At 42.4% G+C, this 8,561-nt stretch overlaps 1 protein-coding gene, 1 long non-coding RNA gene and 1 other non-coding gene across 4 annotated transcripts in view; 2 read left to right on the top strand and 1 right to left on the bottom strand.

Moving 5' to 3' along the window:
* Positions 1 to 160: 160 nt before the first annotated feature.
* Positions 161 to 232, bottom strand: trnaq-uug (transfer RNA glutamine (anticodon UUG)). The gene has a single exon. It is a non-coding gene; the product is annotated as a tRNA-Gln (tRNA).
* A 4-nt stretch (positions 233 to 236) lies between these two features.
* On the top strand, positions 237 to 5,641 carry LOC127607561 (uncharacterized). The gene is made up of 3 exons (XR_007964098.1): positions 237 to 415; positions 3,367 to 3,434; positions 4,801 to 5,641. It is a non-coding gene; the product is annotated as an uncharacterized LOC127607561 (long non-coding RNA).
* A 2,375-nt stretch (positions 5,642 to 8,016) lies between these two features.
* LOC127607555 (vitamin D3 receptor B) overlaps positions 8,017 to 8,561 on the top strand; it is a 29,982-nt gene continuing 29,437 nt past the window's right edge. Inside the window, exon 1 of one of the 2 annotated variants that reach the window (XM_052075986.1) lies at positions 8,017 to 8,154. The gene's annotated coding sequence lies outside the window, so the exon portion shown is untranslated. Of the gene's footprint in view, positions 8,159 to 8,561 lie in introns of both variants that reach the window. The other variant, XM_052075987.1, reaches the window with a different exon arrangement.

Genomic DNA, 8,561 nt, shown 5'->3' with positions numbered 1-8,561 from the left:
TTAAAAATCTTACATTTGGTATTTGAGATCTGCAAACAGGAACGGGCGTCGGTTCCCCCGCGACCCTAATGAAGACAAGCACTATTAAAATGTTCGAATCCAAAAATATATTTTATGATCTTCAGTCACAAATTACACACACATACGGCATAAAAGGACGAGGTCCCGCCGAGATTTGAACTCGGATCGCTGGATTCAAAGTCCAGAGTGCTAACCATTACACCACGGGACCTGAATGGTACTCAACCATTATCTTACGGTATTTAACAAAATGTCAATACACTCCAGCTGCAAAATTGGTTCAGTGGTCCACGTGGACGTATCAACAATCCATGTTTCCCAAAATCGAGTATTTTTGACGCAACTCCATCAAGCTAACGTCAGCGTGACGTGCTAACATACAAGTTAGCCGCTGGTAAGAGGGCGTCGTGACGTCGAGAGTGAACCGAAAGACTAAATGACATAAAGTACCATGGCAGAATTTGAAGTCTTACCGTGTTGGTCATGACATCCAAACGTGTCGATTTTACGATTTAAAATAAAAAAACAGCAGCAAGGTAGTTAACCCTTATATTATGATAAGGGTCAATTTGACCCGTTTCAATTTTTGTGGTGACCAAAACAGTGGATATCCTTTCTTTTTCTTCATGAAATTTAGTGACTTTTCCTCATCTAGGGTCATGAACTGGTGTGTAAAATCTGGACACTCTGATGTGTAGTGGGATGTCTGTGCACAGTTTGCATACAAATATGATGTTGGGGTCATTTTGACCCAGATACTTTAATATGGGTAAGTAGCTTTTCAGATCCAAAAGAAACATGTCTAATTGATGAACAGTACTTTGTTTTGACTGCTCAGTGACTTCCAGATACCCAGCCAGGTATGTGTAGAGCAGGAACTTTCTCTCATTTGACTCGTCACTCTTCTCATGTCATTTCTATGACCAACATACAAAAATGATTCTCCAGAAAATTTACAGCTGAATAAGCTTCATCACAGAGTTTGAACTGGGATAGTGATGCAGAGGAAGACATTTCAGAGACACAGAATCTTTCTGGCACGTATGGCATCAAAATGTGGGCAGCCTGTGATGCAATATCCAGTTTTGTATGGAATATGCAAGTGCATACTGGAAAGCTACCTGGAGGAGCATCTGAGAAGATTCAGATGATGCGTGTGGTTCTGAAGATGAGTGAAGGATTGCAAAGTCACTTCTTTACAATATTACGGCCTTGGAGATGAAGTTCAGGGGAGAAAGCTGACTATGTTGGCAACAGTCAGAAGAAATAATAAGATAAAAATTCCCGGTGAAATTCTGAAGATGCAGGGCAGACCTCTGCATTCCTCAGTATTTGTTTTCACTGAGAAAGCAGCAGTTGTGTCATATTGCACAAAGAAAAACAAAAATGTTCTTGTAATGGGCACAATGCAAACTGATGCATCTCTGAACACAAGAGAAGACATGAAGCCACAAATGATCCTGGATTACAATTCCACCAAAAGGGGATTTGACAATCTGACAGCACACATACAACTGCCAGGGCAATACTTTGTAGATAAAGTATTACTTTATAGATTACTTTGTAGATTCCTCCTTATTGGCACTAAATCCAATCTAAACAAAATAAACAATTTCTCCATTACCTTCGAAAGCTCTTCCATCTCCCCCTCCCCTCAGGTCAAGAGTCTGGGTGTCATCCTTGATAGCACCCTCTCCTTCACCTCACATATCAACCACATCACTCGTTCTGCATATTATCATCTTCGAAACATCCACCGGCTCCGCTCTTCTCTCACTCCTCAGTCCACTGCTATACTTGTACACACCCTCGTCACCTCGCGACTCGATTACTGTAATTCCCTTCTGTTTGGTCTCCCTCAAAAAACCCTCCATAAGCTTCAGCTGGTCCAAAATTCAGCCGCCCGCATTATCACACTCACGCCATACATAAACCATATTACACCTGTCCTCCAACATCTCCACTGGCTTCCCATTTTACACCGCATTCAATATAAAATCCTGCTACTCACATTCAAATCCATTCATGACCTAGCCCCTCCATACCTATCTGACCTCATCCATATTCCTACGCCTGTCCGCTCTCTTCGTTCCTCCTCCTCTGTCCTCCTCTCTGTCCCCCCTGCTCGCCTCGTCACCATGGGAAATAGAGCCTTCAGTCGCTCTGCTCCCCAGCTATGGAACTCACTCCCCGCTGACCTTCGTAATACAGCCTCATTAACTCATTTCAAATCCCGCCTCAAAACACATCTGTTTCGACAAGCCTATTCACTCAGACCATAAAGCCATTGTTTTATTTATTTATTTTGTTGTATTTTTTCTTATCTTATTTGATGTAGTTTTTTAACATTGTACTCGTGATTTTAACTGCTTGTTGTAAGGTGTCCTTGAGTTTCTAGAAAGGCGCCCACAAATAAAATGTATTATTATTATTATTATTATTATAAAACACTGAAAATCTCAGAAAAAGTTAAATGAAAAAAAGAAGCGTGACATGGAAAAACTTTAACTAAACAGTTCTTAAATATACTTTTGGGATTAAAAATCTGTTGTCTGTCTCTTATCTGAATGTTTACATCATCTTAAACAAAGTTGTTACTGGTGTAACCTGTTTTTTGACTATTTTGTGTGGATTTTTACAGCGCGGGTCAAAATCACCCACAACAAAATCAATGTGATTTTTTTTTCAACATAATATGAGGGTTAATCCATGGTTGGTTTGTTCAACGTGCTATTCACACAACCACACGTCTGGTACTAGTACCATGCTTCTCATTTCGTCTGTGTGATGGATCTGCGCAAGACAGATCTTGATGCGTTCAAACAGCATCTCTGCCTGTTACGAAATGTTAAAAAAAACAATTTCCCTAAATAGAGAAAGGGCATAATGGTCCTTACTCCTGTCAAGTACCCCATGTGTGATCCGATGACAAGGCTAAGTGAATATAAAGTCTGCTAGTCGTCATATATGCAATGCAATTATGATCTGCTTTCTACCTTCCATTGCTGCAAAGTGGATGTTTCAATTCAATTTAGGGACCAACAGGTGGCACTGTAGGGCACTGTTGATCATAGGTAATTAAGGCCTTAAAAGGACTCCCAGCCCCAACACTCACTGTCGGGTCATTGTTGCTTCTTGCTACTGTCATGTGTGTTGCTGTTTGCGCTTGGTTTCTGTCATGTTTTGTTCATTGTTATGTTTTTAGCTTTAGCTTTAGTCATGGTGTGTTTTGGATTTAGTTTTCTTTGTTTTAAATACAATTCTACAAATACACCCTGCTCCTCCATCCTGCCTGCTTTTTGGGGTGTCCACCACCACCTTGCAAACGTGACAGTTCTCCCACAGGAGAGAACCAGAGGGGCTTCGTTAAGGGGCTGCTCAGCCCACTTGCAGCTGTGCTCCGGCCTCTGGAGGTAAACATTTGAACTCCAGTGTGAAGTATAGAGTTTCTTGGCCGGTGTTTGAATAAATCCCAGTCAGCATCTCTCTTTGCATTACACCACAATTGTGTAACAACTAATTTAGCAAGTCCTGTTGTGTACATGTTAAGTTTCCAACTCCAGGAACAGCCTTAAACAATATCTTTAGGACACAAAAGTTGAAACAGTCTTCTTAATTAAAACATGCAAGTGTAACTGCGACAGTGACAAAATATAAAGATGCAGTTTAGCCTAAACATACTCTTTATTAGAATTATTTATGGAATGTAGCATATTCAATTCAAAATGTTTGCATGTGTATTATTTCTGTATATTTACTTTAAAACTTTGGGAAAATTAATGATTCATTGAAGTTGTTCTCATCCTATTTTTTAAATTGTTAAGCAGCACGATAGTTCTACATAAATGCATTCAATTGCATAATGTCTATATGCATCTATATTTATATTGCACTTCATTCAACTGTGTACAGCTCTCTCTGAAACATTTATTGTTGTGCATGCAAACACTTTGTTTTTCTTCTACCCACTAATTTTGGTGCTGTAGACTGTGAATTTCCCCAGCGTGGGACAAAAAAACGATATCTTAATGTCTCATAACACCACAGTGGTTATGTGATGGTCGAAGCCAGAACTGAAATGTTTTTTCTCATTTAGACAAGTTTACAAATTGTTTAAGACGATGCAGAAACTAAATTCCTACGCTGATAAATACTGTACAATAAAACTTTGATACGGGCTCCATTGGTTCTGGACTTACAAATCCACGGCATATTTTACTTAAAATAATGAAGACAACCTGTCCATGTGTAAGTGTCGTGATCCTCTCACTTCTTCGCAGCTGGCGTTGCCCTCATTCAGGGTCAGTCGATTCCCATCGCAGTGAATTTCCATTGCAAGGTTTTTGTGCATGAAGATAGATTATCGTGTATATTTTGAGTGTGGGTGGAGCATCTGTGTGTTGTGTGTTAACGTATCCCTCTTCACTCTCGCACCTACAGCTCTGTACGATTTCACATGCTACACGTTGAGACTTGCGATTCACAGGCCCATCAATCTGTCTCGAACAACAATACCGTGTTCATATTCATATGCGTACAAATAAAGCACGTGATCTACAGAGTTTACTGTTGTTGTTCTTTGTAGTAGTCCGCCTGCGCCGTTGAGCACGCAGTCAACTCTGGCTGGCTTAACGCTGGCTGACCAAAAGCATGTGTCTCTATATAAGCTGGACTGTGCAAGCTATTCATGTCACTGCGCAAATGCCACGAATACAAATTCTCCCAGTTTAAGTGGGTCAAGTGTTTCTGATTTATGATTTCCACCCTCATGCTTTCCAGACAGCTACCCGGCCCAGCTCGATGTGCGAGTCGGAGCATCTGAGGACACAACTTGGCCCAGGCAAAATCCAAGTCGGACATGGATGCAACACAGCTGAATAAATGCCTGTAAGCGGAGACGCTTGAATCTGGACCCGGTGACAGACTTGGACGAGACCCAAGCCACAGGACAAATGATGAGCATAAACCTAACACCCACACACTTTACTACCAGCCACTGTGTGAATCGGCAGCTAGCCACAGCGCCTCCACAATATCATCATGCGTTTGAGACGGAGCACAAATGTCGCTATCCACACGCAAGTTAAACCGAGTGCCCCAAAAGCCTTTCGATTTAGCGTTCAAATGGGTCAAAATTGAGACTTCAAACCATCAGCATTTGTTTTGAATAAGTGTTTTATTTTTTCTGTAGCTTTTTTCTTTTTTTTACGATCCCATCGCAGATAAGATAATTTGTTGCATTTTTTTCTCAAGTGAAACAGATTTGAGAGAAGCACGTGACTCCTTACTGCTCAGCACAAAATGTGTGATAAAACTGATTGCGTTGTTTTAATTATCCTGACAATACTTATGAAATGCTGTAAAACTGCTCTCTGCAGCGCGTTTCCCTCGGGTGTCTCAGCCAGTAGGCTATTTTTAAACTGCTCTCTAAAAATACATTTTTTTGTAACTTTATTCTTAGTTTAGGGGGCCCGGTAGTCCAGTGGTTAGCACGTCGGCTTCACAGTGCAGATGTACCGGGTTCGATTCCAGCTCCGGCCTCCCTGTGTGGAGTTTGCATGTTCTCCCCGGGCCTGTGTGGGTTTTCTCCGGGTGCTCCGGTTTCCTCCCACATTACAAAAAAAAATATGCATGGCAGGCTGATTGAACACTCTAAATTGGCCCTAGGTGTGACTGTGAGCGTGGATGGTTGTTTGTCTCTGTGTGCCCTGCGATTGGCTGGCAACCGATTCAGGGTGTCCCCCGCCTACTGCCCGGAGACGGCTGGGATAGGCTCCAGCAACCCTCCGCGACCCTAGTGAGGATCAAGTGGTTAGGAAGATGAATGAATGAATATTCTTAGTTTAATTTATTTCGAACATTTGCAGATGTTAAAAGGAGTTTTTTTTTCTCTCTGTAAATTCCATGGCAGTCTTCTGATGGAGACTGTTCGGACCTGGAACAAATGATGTATTCTTTCCAGGGAGAATTCTCCACTTGATTGTATGCAGTATTGATACAACAGGGAAGGGCAATTTAAATTCTGAAAGGGGGCACAATTTTTCCTCAGTGCTACTGGGGCGACTCCACATTTCCTCAACAAATGTGTGACAAAAATGCTATCTTAAATATGGGTAAAATACATACATATGTGCAAAATACTTGCTCATTATATATGTCAGTTTTGCTAATACATTTTCAATGCATGTCCAAATGATACACTATCCTAAGGCTTTGAAGCAAACAACAAAATGATCATAGACTGTACATTTTTTTTCCAGTGCAAAAGGCTCTCTCATAAAAATGACTACTCAGACAGCACAAAACAGCTGAACAAGAAAGCAATAATAAGTGCAAGAATTCATTTTGTACATTTTTTTTTCACAAAAATACTCATTCAAAATGTTAATAATATTTAGGTGCACTATGTTTCTGTCCTGCACATCATTCCAAATCTGCACAATATTAGGCCTACTCAACATTATAATACAGTGTAGGCAGCATAAACCCTCATAAGTGCAACTAAGACATGTCTGTCATCAAGTGGTGATTGGTGATATTACAACTTACAACTACAATCCACCGCTGCATATTCGAATTACGGCACTGGCAGATTCAACATTTTTTTCTTTCTTTTTTTTTCAATATTTTTCATATTTTGGATTCTTTCCGGTTTGTCCTGGATTGTCCCTCCCGTTTTTCATGGAAAATGTAAGTTGGATATTTATTAGCATTATTTGAAGATTTTTGGAGGGGTTGCAAATGTATAGGGGGTGGGGGGTAGAGAGAGAGAGAGTGTGTATTTTTTTTATTTTTTAAATCAAAAGACCGATCAGGGTGTGGTCACGGGCCACCAGTTGCACACCTCTGTGTTACAACATTTACAAACGGCTTTTCAGTAAGCTATTTGTATAATAATAATAATAATAATAATACATTTTATTTATAAGTGCCTTTCAAGAAACCCAATTGGACAAATGTATGTGGACCAGATTTGAGGGAAATGTGTGGATGAAGCTTTAAAACTCATGGAATTTGCAGATGCAGTTTTGACGAGGCCTACAGCAGGAGTCCAAAAACAATTTTTGGTTGGAAGCGGATATAAGAAGCCGGATGGGGCCCTTCTCCCTCTTTCCCTCTCTCCTTCCTATCTGTCCCCCTTTACCGTGTTTTTATTACAGACACACCCCTGACCTTCACAGAGGCCTCCTCCACTGGACTAAACGCCACACACGCACGCACATGCTTCAATGTGCAACACGACAGTGGACGTAAAAATGCCGTGTGAACAAGTGAAGCGTGAAGGCGCAGCGGATTCGATATTTACTCAAGGAAAGCGCCACAAAACATCAATATTATTCATCGGCGTTGTTTAGTCGTCTATTTTCAGTGCACACGGTGTGCTTTGCATTGCATGTGTAAGGCAGCACGCTGCTCAGAACGGCGGCATCGCCTCGCAGCCTACCAGTGCACTGCAGCGTCGACACACCCCTCGTCTCCACACGCCCGACCGCACACATTCTGAGGATGTCAAACAATAAGGCGAGACGCATGAAAACAAAATAGGGTGAGTATGCGCATCTTATGTTGGCGCGATTTCAATATTCGACCGAGGACACGGTGTACAAATATGTTTACATGTTCAGTTCACACACGGAACACCCGTCGTTTCATAAACAAAGACTCCATGTGTGCAGAGAAACAAATGGCTTCAATTGAACAATCACCGCCAGTCGAGACGGAACATCGTTGATAATGGTGTCGCGGTAATCCCCGCGCCGGGGGTCTGCACAGTGCTTCACGCACACGCACACACACATTGGAGGCAAAACCTTGGTGCTCTAAGCTCACGCGGTCAAATTTGTTTACCTCTTCGTTACCTCTGACGTCACGACACACCCCTGTTTCAAGGGCTGGATTGTTGCGCGACGGACATCAAGACTGACCAATCGGCGCACAGCTATGCAGAAGTGTCGCCAACGAGATCAGGGCCGATCCGCGGAGCTCACCCACGATTGGCTACGTGGGAGTATGTGGGCGGGGAGGAAATCCCTCTTCCTAGTAGAGGCTCCGAGGAGGAGGCGATGCATAACAAAAAGTAATGGCCATCTATTTGGTTACTGAAGACCCAAGGATATATGTCGTCGTACTACAGTAGGTGTGAATTTCTTCTACGACAGTTAGTGCGTCTGTGATTTGTCCTTCCCCGTTGAGTGTTTGACACGCTCGTCTGTTGCTCGCCCCAACAACCTGCCTGAAGTTGTTTCGCGCTTGAGGGTTAAAGCTAGCCTGCTAACCACGCTAAGCGTTAGCCACTACCAGTGTCGCCGCGTGTGTGCGAGCCCGACGTCTGGAAGGGCGGACGACTTATTTCCACATTCATGAGATTCGCGAAACACCACCGTCTCGCCACGATCCAGCTCAGCGTGGGAGTGGACGCGCACGAAGACGGCGTGTGAAGAAGACCAAAACCAACTCGGGTCTTTATTAGTGGAAAAGTTGAGTTCAGCTGTTTAGGTGTGAAAACTCGCATTGCACAAGAGCGAACGTGCAAAAGTCCA

The sequence above is a fragment of the Hippocampus zosterae genome, chromosome 9 (assembly GCF_025434085.1).
Source record: "Hippocampus zosterae strain Florida chromosome 9, ASM2543408v3, whole genome shotgun sequence".
NCBI lineage: Eukaryota > Metazoa > Chordata > Actinopteri > Syngnathiformes > Syngnathidae > Hippocampus > Hippocampus zosterae.
Note: the sequence above shows the minus strand (reverse complement) of the source record. Positions and strands in the feature narration are given on the sequence as shown.